We start from the raw sequence: 11,736 nt of genomic DNA, 5'->3' as shown, positions 1-11,736 counted from the left end.
TTAGTGTTTGGATTAGGGCTAGAGCTACTACTAGAAATAGGGTGATGTTTAGGGTTAAGGCTTGGGCTAGGGTTAGCTCTAGGGCTAGGGTTAGTGCTTGGGTTAGGGCTAGGGCTAAGTTTAGGATTAGGATAATGGTTATGGTTAGAATTAGGTTTGGGGTGGGGTTGTGATTGGGGTTGGTGTTAGGATGTGGGTTAGGCTTACTGCTAGGGTTAGGGTTAAGTTTAGAGTTAGGGCTATAGATAGGGCTCGGGTGAGGATTAGGTTTAGAGTTAGTGCCAGGGCAATGATCAGTGATAGGGTTGGAAATGGTGTTTGAGTTGGGCTTCGGTTTTGGTTCGGGGTTGGAGTGGGTGTTAGGGTTAGGGTTTGATTTAGTTTTAGGGCTAGGGCTAAGTTTAGGGTTAGCATGAAGGTTAGGGCTAGGGCTAGGATTTGGGTTCAGTTTAGGGTTAGGGATAGGTTGAAGTTAGGGTTAGGATTAGGTTTAGGAGTAGGGTTAGGGTTTGGGCTAGGAATAGGGATAGCGTTAGCGTCACAGTCAGGGTCAGTGTCAGGATTAGGGTTTGGGTAGCGGATAGAGTTAGGGCTAGGGCTATGGTTCGGGTTAGGTCTAAGGCTAGTCCTAGTGCTAGGGTTAGGGCTAGAGCTAAGCTAGGGTTAGAGTTAGGGATGGGTTTGGGGTTAGGGTTAAAGTTACGGTTAGGGTTTGATCTAGGGCTAGGGTTCTGAATCGGGGTAGGGCTAGGATTAGGTTTAGTGCTAAGGGGCTAGTGATAGAGTTAAGGTGTGGGTAAGCATTAGGCTTAAGGTTCCGATGCTACTAATAGGGCTAGGGATAGGTTTAGGTGTGCCATTAGGGTTAGGGATAGGGTTAGCTAGGGTTAGGGGTAGTTTAGAGGGGTAGGGTCCAGGTCTGGGGCTAGGGCTAGGATGAGGGGTAGAGAGGTGAGTTATGGCTAGGGCTAGGGCTCACGCTAGTGTTGGGGTGAGAGTTAGGGCTAGAGCTAGAGTTAAGGCTAGGTATATGGATAGCGTTCAGGTAAGGTTCAGGGTTGGGTCAGGGGAGGGATCAGGGTCAGTGTCAGAGTTAAGTTTAGTGTCAAGGTCAGGATCAGGCTGAGGGTCAGAGTAAGGGTTAGGGGCTAGGTTTAGGGTTAGGGCTAGAGCTAGATCTATGGTTGAAGTTAGGGTTAGGGTTGGGGCTAGGGCTGTGGCAAGAGTTAGGGTTAGTGTTAGGTTTAGGGTTAGGTTTAGGGATATAGGTTAGGGTTTGGGTTAGGGTTAGTTCTAGGGCTAGGACTAAGGCTAGGGTTCAGGCTAAGTATAGGGTTAGAGTTATGGCTAGAGCTAGGGGTAGGGCTTGGACTAGGGTTGGGATTAGGGTTAGGGTTAAGGCTAGGTCTAGGATTAAGGTTAGGACTAGGTCTAAGGCTAAGGCTAGGTCTAGGACTAGGGTTAGGGCTTGGGTTAGGTTTAGGGTTAAGGTTAGTGTTAGGGTTAGGGTTAGGGTTAGGGCTAGGTTCAGACTTAGGGCTAGAGCTCAGTTTAAGTTTAGGGTTCGGGTTGGGCTAGGGCTTGGGTTAGTGTTAGGGTTAGTGATAGGATTAGGTCTATGTATAGTGCTGGAGCTATGTCTATGACTAGGGCTAGGCTTAGGGTTACAGTTAGGGTTAGGGTTAAGCTTAAATCTAGGGCTAAGGATAGGGCTAGGGTTTTGGTTAGGGTTAGGTTTAGAGTAGGGCTACAGCTCGAGCTAGTTTTATATTTAGAATTAGAATGAGGGCTAAAGCTATGTGTAGGGTTAGCTTTAGGTTTAGGATTAGGGGTAGTGTTAAGGTTAGGGTGAAGTTTAGAGGTAGGTCTAGTGGTAGGGTTTGGGTTCAGTTTAGATTTAAGGTTAGTGTTCAGGCTAGGGTTGGGGTTAGGCTTAGGGCTAGGGTTAGGGCTAGGTTTAGAGCTAGGGCTATTCCAAGTGCTAAGGTTAGGGATATTGTTAGTGTTAGTGTCAGGGTCAGGGCTGGGGTTAGGATTAGTGTTAGGATTAGGGCTAGAGCTAGGACCAGGGTTAGGGTTAAGTTTAGGGTTACTTTTAGCGCTAGGGCTAGGGTTAGGATTAGGGCTAGGGTTAGTGTTAGGTCTAGGGCTAGTGCTCAAGCTAGGGATAGGGATAGGGATAGGGTTAAGGCTAGGGGTAGACCAGGGTTAGGGCTAGTGTTACGGTTAGCAGTAGGGTTAGCATTAGAGATAGGGATAGGGATAGTTTTAGGGTTACAGTCAGGGTTAGGACTACTGTTTGTGCTCGGATTTGGGTTAGGGTTAGGTTTGGGGTTGGTGTGGGTTTGTGATTGGGATTGGGGTTGGGCTTAGGGTTAGGGTCAGGGCTAGTGGTAGGGCTAGGGTTAGGTTTAGGGTTCTAGCTTTGGCTAAGTGTAGGGCAAGGGCTAAGGTTAGGGATAGCATTCGGTTAAGTGTTAGGATCAGGTTCAAGGTCAGGGTTAGGATTAAGGTTCAGGTTAGGGTTAGGTTTAGGGTTGGGGCTAGTGCTAAGGTTAGGGTTAGGGTTAGGGTTAGGGTTAGGGTTAGGGTTAGGGTTAGGGTTAGGGTTAGGGTTAGGGTTAGGGTTAGGGTTAGGGTTAGGGTTAGGGTTAGGGTTAGGGTTAGGGTTAGGGTTAGGGTTAGGGTTAGGGTTAGGGTTAGGGTTAGGGTTAGGGTTAGGGTTAGGGTTAGGGTTAGGGTTAGGGTTAGGGTTAGGGTTAGGGTTAGGGTTAGGGTTAGGGTTAGGGTTAGGGTTAGGGTTAGGGTTAGGGTTAGGGTTAGGGTTAGGGTTAGGGTTAGGGTTAGGGTTAGGGTTAGGGTTAGGGTTAGGGTTAGGGTTAGGGTTAGGGTTAGGGTTAGGGTTAGGGTTAGGGTTAGGGTTAGGGTTAGGGTTAGGGTTAGGGTTAGGGTTAGGGTTAGGGTTAGGGTTAGGGTTAGGGTTAGGGTTAGGGTTAGGGTTAGGGTTAGGGTTAGGGTTAGGGTTAGGGTTAGGGTTAGGGCTAGGGCTAGGGCTAGGGCTAGGGCTAGGGTTGGGGTTAGGTTTAGTGTTAGGGATGGGGTTAAGGTTGCAATTAGGGTTAGGGTTAGGGCTAGTGCTAGGGTTAGGTTTAGGGTTAGGGTTAGGATGAGAGTTAGGTTTAGAAAAAACAGGTTTAAGAAAGTAACTTCATCAGCGTTTATAGAGTTGAGTCAATATACTCCTTTAAGTAGAAGTGAAATGTATGGTGTCTCCAGTAATACATACTGTTTTAACACTTCTGTAGAAGTACTGCTCTGAAATGCCATTTTCTGGTAATTGTGTTTAAAAAGGGCTTTTAAGATCAACTTTCTCTTACAGTTGAGAGTACAGACACATAATAAGTCCTGTTTAAGTATAATAAATATGTTATGTATACTTTCTTCTAAACTACTCTTTCCTGTAAAAGGGTTTGGAAAGTTAAGAAATATGTGTATGGAGCAGTATCTGATTTGGAAAGACAGTTTTGTGAATATGAAACAGTATGAATCCAACAGTTCATTTTCTGTATCCAAGTGCATTTCTCTTGTGATGAACAGTAATGAACTGTTTCAACAATTACAAATCACTCAGTAATGAGACACCATTGAACAAAACAATTTTAAGAGAACACCTTGTACAGTTTCTATAACATTACTGAATGTTCTCCTTTCAGTAGAACTTCAAATGCTTAGTTTCTCCAGTAATACTTACAGTTTAACACTTCTGTGGATGTATTGCTCTGAAATTTCCCTTTTCTGGTAATTTGGATAGAGGATGAGTACCTAAGAAAATTTTCTGTAACATTAATTGACCAAGATGCCTACCACTAAGTTATGTTTAAGTAGAATGAATCTCTTCAGTACAGATTCATTCAAAGTATGCTTTTTGTTGTTGTTGTAAAGAATAGGAAAGTTAAAACATATCTGTACAGAGCAGTATCTGCTTTGGAGAAGACTGTTTTTTGAATGTGAAAATGAGTGTGAATCTCAGCCCATTCTCTGTAACCAGGGTTAGGGTTAGGGTTTGGGTTAGTTTTAGGTTTAGTGTTAGGGTTAGGTTAAGGTTAGGGTTAGGATTAGGGCTAGGGTTAGGGCTAGGGTTAGTATTAGGGTCAGGGTCAGGGTCAAGATCAGGGATAGGGCTATGATTAGGGTTAGGGTTAGGTTTAGTGGTTAGTTTTGGGGTTAGGGCTAAATCTAGGGCTAGGTTTTGGGTTAGGGTTAGGACTAGGGCTGGGGTTAGAGTTAGGGGTAGGTCTAGGGCTAGGTCTAGGATTAGTGTTAGGATTATGGCTAGGGTTAGGGTTAGTACTAGGGCTAGGGCTAGAGTTAGGGTTAGGGTTATGCTTAGGGTTAGGAGTTAGGGTTCGGTTTAGTGTTAGATTTAGGGCTATGCTTAGGGCTAGGGCATGGGTTAGTGTTAGGGTTAGGGCTGGGGCTAGGGCTAGCACTAGGGCTAGGGTTAGGGCTAGAGCTAGGGTTAGGGTTAGGTTTAGACTTGGAGTTAGTGTTAGCAGTAGGGCTCAGGTTAGAGCTGGGACTAGAGCTAGGGCTAGGGTTAGGATTATGGCTTGAGGAAGGCCTAGGGTTAGGGTGAGGGTTTGGTTTGGGGTTGGTTTTTTGGTTAGAGTTAGGGTTAGTGCTAGCGCAAGGGCTAGGGTTAGGTTTAAGTTTATGCTGTGTGTTAAGGTTAGGTTTAGGGCTAGGGTTAGGGCTAGGGCTAAGGTTATGGTTAGGGTTATGGTTGGGGTTGGGGTTGGGCATAGGGTTTGTGTTAAGCTCGGTGTTAGAGCTAGGGCTCGGGCCAGGGCTAGGGAAAGGTTGGTCTTAGGCTTAAGGGTACGGCTAGGGTTAGTGTTAGGGTTAGTGTTAGTGTTCGGTTTAGGGCTAGGCCTAGGGCTAGGGCTAGGATTAGGGTTAGGTATAGGGCTAGAGCTAGGGTTATTGCTTGGAATAGGGCTAGGGTTAGAGTTAGGGTTAGGGTTACATCTAGGGCTACAGTTAGGATTAGGGCTAGGGCTGGGCTAGAGCTCGGGTTAGGGTTAATGTTAGGGTTTGTGATAGTTTTAGGGATAGGCCTAGAGCTAGGAGTAGGGTTAGGGCTAGGATAGGGTTAGGACTAGGGTGAGTTATAGGGTTAGGGCTCAGCTTAGGGTTATGGCTAGGGTTAGGGTGTGGCCTAGTTTTAGGTTTAGAGTTAAGCCTAAGGTTGGAGTTGGGTCTATGGTTAGGGTTAGGGTTAGGGTTAGGGTTAGGGTTAGATCTAGGGCTAGTCCTAGGTTTAGGATTACAGCTAGGGTTAGGGTTAGGGCTAGGGTTTTGTCTAGAGGTAGTGCTATGATCAGAGTTAAGGGTTATTGTTAGAGATAGGCTTAGGGGTAGGGCTAGTGTTAGCATAAGGGGTACATTTAGGGTTAGGGTTGCAGCTAGTGCTATGCCCAGGGCTAGGGCTACGTTTAGAGTTAGGGTTCAGGTTAGGCCTCGGGTTAGCGTTAGATTTAGGGCCAGGGCTATGGCTAGGGCTAGAGCTAGGATTAGGGATAGGGTTATTACTTGGTTTAGGGTTAGGGTTGTAGTTCAGTTTGGGTTTGGTGTTAGGGTTAGGGCTATGGCTTTGTCTAGAGTTAGCGTTATGATCAGGGTTAGGAGTTATTGTTAGAGTTAGAGTTAGGGGTACGGCTAGTGTTAGGGTAAGGGGTATGTTTAGTGTTAGGGTTGAGGCTAGGGCTACGTTTAGGGTTAGAGTTAGGGTTAGGGCTAGGGTTATTGTTAGGCCATGGCTAGGGCTATGGCTAGAGCTAGGATTAGGGATACGTTTATTAATAGGTTTAGGGTTAGGGTTGTGGTTGGGTTTGGTGTTAGGGTTAGGGCTAGGGTTAGGGTTAGGGTGGGCATTATGGTTAGGATTAGGGTAGTGTTAGGGTTAGGGCTAAGGCTATGGCTAGGGTAGGGTTAGGTCTAGGGCTAAAGCTATGGCTAGGTTTAAGGTTAGGGTTAGGGTTAGGGCTAAGGCTAACGTTGGGTTAGTGTTAGGTCTAGGGCAAGGGCTAGGGCTATGATCAGGCTTAGGTTTAGTTTAGGGTTAAGGCTAAGGTTAGGATTAGGGCCAGGTTTATGGTTAGGGCTAGGGCTAGGGTTAGGGTTCGGTCTATGGCTACATCTAGGACTAGGGTTATGGTTAGGGTTAAAGCTATGGTTAGGTCTAGGGCTAGGGTTAGAGTTAGGGTAAGGGTTAGGGTTAGAAAAAAACAGGTTTATGAAAGTAACTTCATGAGTGTTTACACAGCTTGGTCAATATACTCCTTTCAGTGAAAATGAAATATATGGTGTCTCCAGTAATACATACTGTTTTAACACTTCTGTAGAAGTATTGCTCTGAAAAGCCATTTTGTGGTAATTTTGTTTAAAATGGGCTTTTAAGATCAACTTTCTCTTACACTTGACAGTACAATCACATTATAATAAGTCCTGTTAAGTAGAATAAATATCTTATATATACTTTCTTCCAAACTACTCTTTCCTGAAAAAAGTTTTGGGAAGTAAAGAAATGTGTATACAGAGCAGTATCTGATTGGAAAGACAGTTTTGTTAATATGAAACTGAGTATAAATCCAACAGTTCATTTTCTGTATCCAAGTGCATTTTGTAATGAACAGTAATGAACTGTTTCAATGCTTACAAATCACTCAGTGATTCATAACATATCATTCATTTTTCATAACATTACTGAGTGTACTCCTTTCAGTAGAAGTTCAAATGCTTGGTTTCTCCAGTAATACATACAGTTTAACACTTCTGTGGATGTATTGCTCTGAAATGTCCTTTTTCTGGTAATTTGGATAGAGGATGAGTACCTAAGAAAATTTTCTGTAACATTAATTGATCAAGATGCCTACCACTAAGTTATGTTTAAGTAGAATGAATCTCTTCAGTACAGATTCATCCCATGTACGCTTTCCTGTGAAAAGAATAGGAAAGTTAAAACATATCTGTACAGAGCAGTATCTGCTTTGGAGAAGACTGTTTTTTGAATGTGAAACTGAGTATAAATCTCACAGTACATTCTCTGTAACCAAGGTTAGGATTAGAGTTAGAGTTTGGGTTGTTTTAGGTTTAGTTTTAGGGTTAGGTTTAGGGTTGTGCTTAAGTTTACGGTTACGGTTGGCATTAGAGTTAGGATTAAGGTTATGGTTAGGGTTATGGTTAAGGTTAGTGTTAGGGTTAGGGCTAGGGTTAGAGTTAGGGTTAGGATTAAATTTAGGATTAACGTTAGGATTAGGGTCAGGGTTATGGTCAGGGTCAAGGTCAGGGTTAGGGCTATGGTTAGGGTTAGTGATTAGGGTTAGGGCTAGACCTAGGGCTAGGGTTTGGGTTAGGTTTAGCGTAAGGGTTAGGGATAGAACTAGGGGTAGTGTTAGGCCTAGGTTTAGGATTAGGGTTACGGCTAGAGTTAGTTTTAGGTTTAGGGTTAGCGGTAGGGCTAGAATTAGGCTTGGGTTCAGGGTTAGGGTTTCGGCTTATGGTCAGGTGTTGTGGTTAGGGTTAGTGTTAGGTTTAGGGCTAGGCCTCAGGCTCAAGCTAGGGCTAGTGTTAGGATTAGGGTTAGGGTCAGGGTCAGAATCAGGGTTAGGATTACATCAACGATTGGGATTAGGGTTATTGTTTAGGTTTATGGTAAGGGCTACAGTTAGGGTTAGTGTTAGGGCTAGGGCCAGGGCTAGGGTTAGGGTTAGGAATAGGGCTAGGGCTAGGGCTGAGGCTAGGATTTTGGTTAGGGTTAGGACTAGGGCTAGGGCTAGGACTACTGCTAGAGTTAGGACTAGTGTTAAGGTTTGGGCTATGGCTAAGGCTAGGACTACTGCTAGAGTTAGGACTAGTGTTAAGGTTAGGGCTATGGCCAGGGCTAGTGTTAGGGTTAGGATTAGGCTTAGTCTTAGGATTAGGGGTTAGGATTAGTGTTAGAGCTAGGGCTAGGGCTAGGTCAGAGGTTAAGTTTAGGTTTAGGGCTAGAACTAGGGCTAGGTTTAGGGTTAGGGTTATGGCTAGACCTAGGGTTAGGGTTCAGGTTGGGGCTATGGCTAGGGTTAGGGTTAGGGTTTGTGTTAGGTTTAGGTTTAGGGTTATGGTTATGGCTAGGGCTACATTAAAGGATAGGGTTAGGTTTGGGGTTGGGGATCACGTTGGGGTTGGTGTTAGGGTTAGGGTTAGGTTTAGCATTGGGGTTAGATCTGGGGCTAGGGCTCTAGCTAGGATTATGGTTAGGTTTAGGTTTGGAACTCGGGCTAGGGCTGGGGTTAGGTTTAGGGTTAGGGCTAGCACTAGGGATAGGGCTAGGGATAGGTTTAGGGGTAGAGCTAGGGCTAGGGCTAAGGCTAGGATTAGGTTTAGGGCCAGCGCTAGGTCTCGGGTTAGGGTTAGAGCTAGGGTTAGAGCTAGGGGTAAGGCTAAGGCTTGGGTTAAGGTTAGGGCTAGGGCTAAGGATAGGAGTAGGGTTAGATTTAAGGCTAGGGCTAGAGTTAGGGTTAGAGCTAGGGCTAGGGCTGGAGGTAGGGTTTTGGTTAGGGATAGGGCTAGGTTTAGGTTTATGGTTAGGCCTAGGTTTAGCATTAGGTTTGGTGCTATGGCTAGGTCTAGGGCTAGGGTTAGGGTTCAGGTTTGGTTTAGGTTTAGGGTTACGGTTAGGGTTACAGCTAGAGCTAGGTTTAGCGATAGTGTTAGGGTTGGGGTTGTGGTTGGAGTTTGCCTTGGGGTTTCTGTTAGGGTTAGGTTTAGGTTTAGCATTGGGGTTAGAGCTAGGGCTAGGGCTAGAGCTGGGATAAGCATTAGGTTTAGGTTTTCGACCAGGGCTAAAACTCGGGTTAGGGCTAGGTTTAGGGTTAGGGTTAGGGATAGGGATAGGATTGGGCATAGGGCTATGGCTAGGGCTATGTTTAGGGCTAGGGCTAGGTCTAGGGCTAAATCTAAGGTTAAGATTAGGACCGGGGCTAGGTCTCAGGTTAGGGTTAGCGCTAGGGTTAGGTTTAGGACTAGGGTTAGGTTTAGGGTTAGGGTTCAGCTTGGGGCTAGGGTTATGGTTATGGCTAGGTCTATTGCTACTGCTAGGGCAAGGTCTAGGTTTAGGGTTAGCGTTAGGTCTACGGATAGGTCTAGGGTTGGTGTTGGGGTCTGGGTTGGGTTTTGGTTTGGGTATAAGGTTAGGTTTAAGGCTAGATCTAGGGCTAGGGTTTTGTTTAGGTTTAGGGTGGAGGTAAGGGTTATGGTTTGTTCTAGGGCTAGGGTTAGGTTTAGGGGTTAGGTTTAGAGATAGGGCTAAGGCTAGGGTTAGGGTTATGGTTAGGGTTATCGCTAGGGCTAGGGCTATGGTTAGGGTTAAGGTTAGTGTTAGGGAAGGGTTAGGGTGTGGGTAGTGATAGGGTCAGAGTTAGAGTTAGGGCTAGGGATATGGCCAGGGTTAGGGTTACAGTTTTGGTTAGGTTTAGGGCTGCTGTTACTGTCAGGTTTGAGGTTGGGATTGAGATTGTGTTTAGAGTTAGCGTTAGGGCTAGGGCTAGGTTTGGTTTAGGGTTAGGGTGGGTGGAAGGGTTCATGTCAGGTTTAGGGCTAGTTTTGAGTTAGGACTAGGGCTAGGGTTAGTGTTAATGTTAGGGTTAGGGTCAAGGTAAGTGTCAGGGTTAGGGCTAGGAGCAGGGTTAGGTTTAAGACTAGGGCTACAGTTAGGGTTCCTGTCAGATTTAGGCTTAGGATTAGGGGTTAGAGTAAGGACTGGTCTAGGGCTAGAGTTAGGGATAGGAGTAGGGTTAGAGCTAGGTCTAGGGCTACAGTTAGGGTTAGGGTTAGGCTAGGCTTAGGATTAGGGGTTAGGGTTATGTTTAGGCTTAGTGTTGGTGATTACAATTAGGGTTAATTTTAGATTTAGGGCTAGGCCTAGCGCTAGGGCTAGGGTTAGCGTTGGGGTTAGGACTCAGGCTATGTCTAGGGCTAGGATTAGAGTTAAGGTTAGGTTTGGGCTAGGGCTAGGGCTAGCGTTAGGGTTAGGATTATGGTTAGGGGTATGCTTAGGGTTAGGCATACCCCTAGATTAGAGCTAGGACTAGTGTTACAGGTAGGATTAGGGCTAGGCCTAGGGCTAGGGCTAAGGCTAGGGTTAGGGATAGGTTTAGGGTTAGGTTTAGGGCTATGACTAAGTTCATCTTAGAAGCTATTTCCTTATATAAATTACTACAAAAGTGGCATTTCAGAGCAACACTACTACAGAAGTGTTCATACAGCTTTTATTACTGAGCATACCATACATTTCAACTTCCATGGAAAAAAACACATTGAGTAATGTTATAAATTCTGTACAAGATATTTTATTTAACCTGTTGTGTTCAAGGGAGTCTTATGTTTGTGTGATTTAGTAGCTTTGAGAGTAATGCACTTTTTGCAGAAAATGAATGGTTAGATTCATACAATGTTTCACATTCACAAAACCTTCATCTCCAAGTCAGGTACTGCTCCACAAACACTTTTCTTAGGTTCCCTATTCCTTTTACAAGAAAGAGTACTTTTCATGAATCTGTCCTAAAAATGTTTATTCGACTTAAACATGACTTAGTATTATCTGTCTGTGCTCTTAATTTTAAGACAAAGTTGATCTTAGAAGCTCTTTTAACAAAATTACAATAATAGATGGCATCAGAGTAGGAAGGAGCACATTTGGCTTTCCTCTGCTCAGGGGAGAAAATCCTGATTGATCTATGGAGTAGAGAGGCAAGCAACCAACACACTTCAGCATTTTTGAAAATAGGGGACCAAGGATTGTGGCAGAACCAAAAGAACAAAAACCAGACCCTAAGAAGAGTGCTGCAACAAGGTAGGGTCCCAAGACCAGTGTGTGGTCCAGGGGCTGCAGCCCCAGGCCCAGGGGCCGCTGCTGGGTTTGCCATAGGGTCCTTGGGAGAGAGCCAGGTCAACTGCTCCCTCCCCAGCCAAACAAGGTCTGAGCGGCTCTGGGAGGAATCCAGGTGCTGGCAAACACACGGGGGCTGTGAGCACCTTTGGAGGCGGTGGATACCAGAGGGGCTGAGTTGTGGAGCGGACCCAGACCCCCACAGTCACCGGTCTGGCTGGAGCATTTGGAGGTGGGAGAAGCCAGGCCACTGTGGGGAGCAGCAGGCTTGAATGGGAGGCATTTCTCAAGAGGAAGGAGTGACTAGTCACAGACACTGTTTGGGGAATACTCCTAAAGTGATCAGTGGCTCCAGCCTCCGTGCTACCCAGGCATGGGTGCGCTGGCGCACCGGCACACCGGCACACGGGCACACCGGCGCACAGGCGCACCTGCAGGGAGAGCATCCCTTTACCCCAGTCCACAGCAGTAACCCTGGGGAAAGACCTGATTCCCACACCCAGGGCAAAAGGCTGAGGAGCCAGTGCGAACTCCCCTGGCCAAGGAAGAAAAGCCAAACAAATCAACCTTCAGCCTGCCTCAGCCAGCAAGAGCAGAAAAACCAGTTTGGCCACTTTGAAACCAAGAGACTTTTTAATTTGATTCTATTTTTTTAACAATTTTTAATTTTTTAATTTTTATTGTTTTTATTTTCTTTTGATTTCTTTTTCCTCTTACCTGATTTCTTGTTTTATTCCTTCCTCCTTCCTGTCCTCCAATTTTATCTCTTCTTCCTTCCTTCGTCTGCCTTTTCTATTTTTTACTTT

The 11,736-nt window shown here is 45.5% G+C and overlaps 1 long non-coding RNA gene across 1 annotated transcript; it reads left to right on the top strand.

Moving 5' to 3' along the window:
• The first annotated feature begins 733 nt into the window (after positions 1 to 733).
• LOC118497493 lies at positions 734 to 10,208 on the top strand. The gene is made up of 4 exons (XR_004900017.1): positions 734 to 762; positions 1,830 to 1,836; positions 8,710 to 8,739; positions 10,170 to 10,208. It is a non-coding gene; the product is annotated as an uncharacterized LOC118497493 (long non-coding RNA).
• The last annotated feature ends 1,528 nt before the right edge of the window (positions 10,209 to 11,736 follow it).

This window comes from Phyllostomus discolor, chromosome 12 (assembly GCF_004126475.2).
Source record: "Phyllostomus discolor isolate MPI-MPIP mPhyDis1 chromosome 12, mPhyDis1.pri.v3, whole genome shotgun sequence".
NCBI lineage: Eukaryota > Metazoa > Chordata > Mammalia > Chiroptera > Phyllostomidae > Phyllostomus > Phyllostomus discolor.
This window is presented reverse-complemented; position numbering and strand designations above follow the sequence as displayed.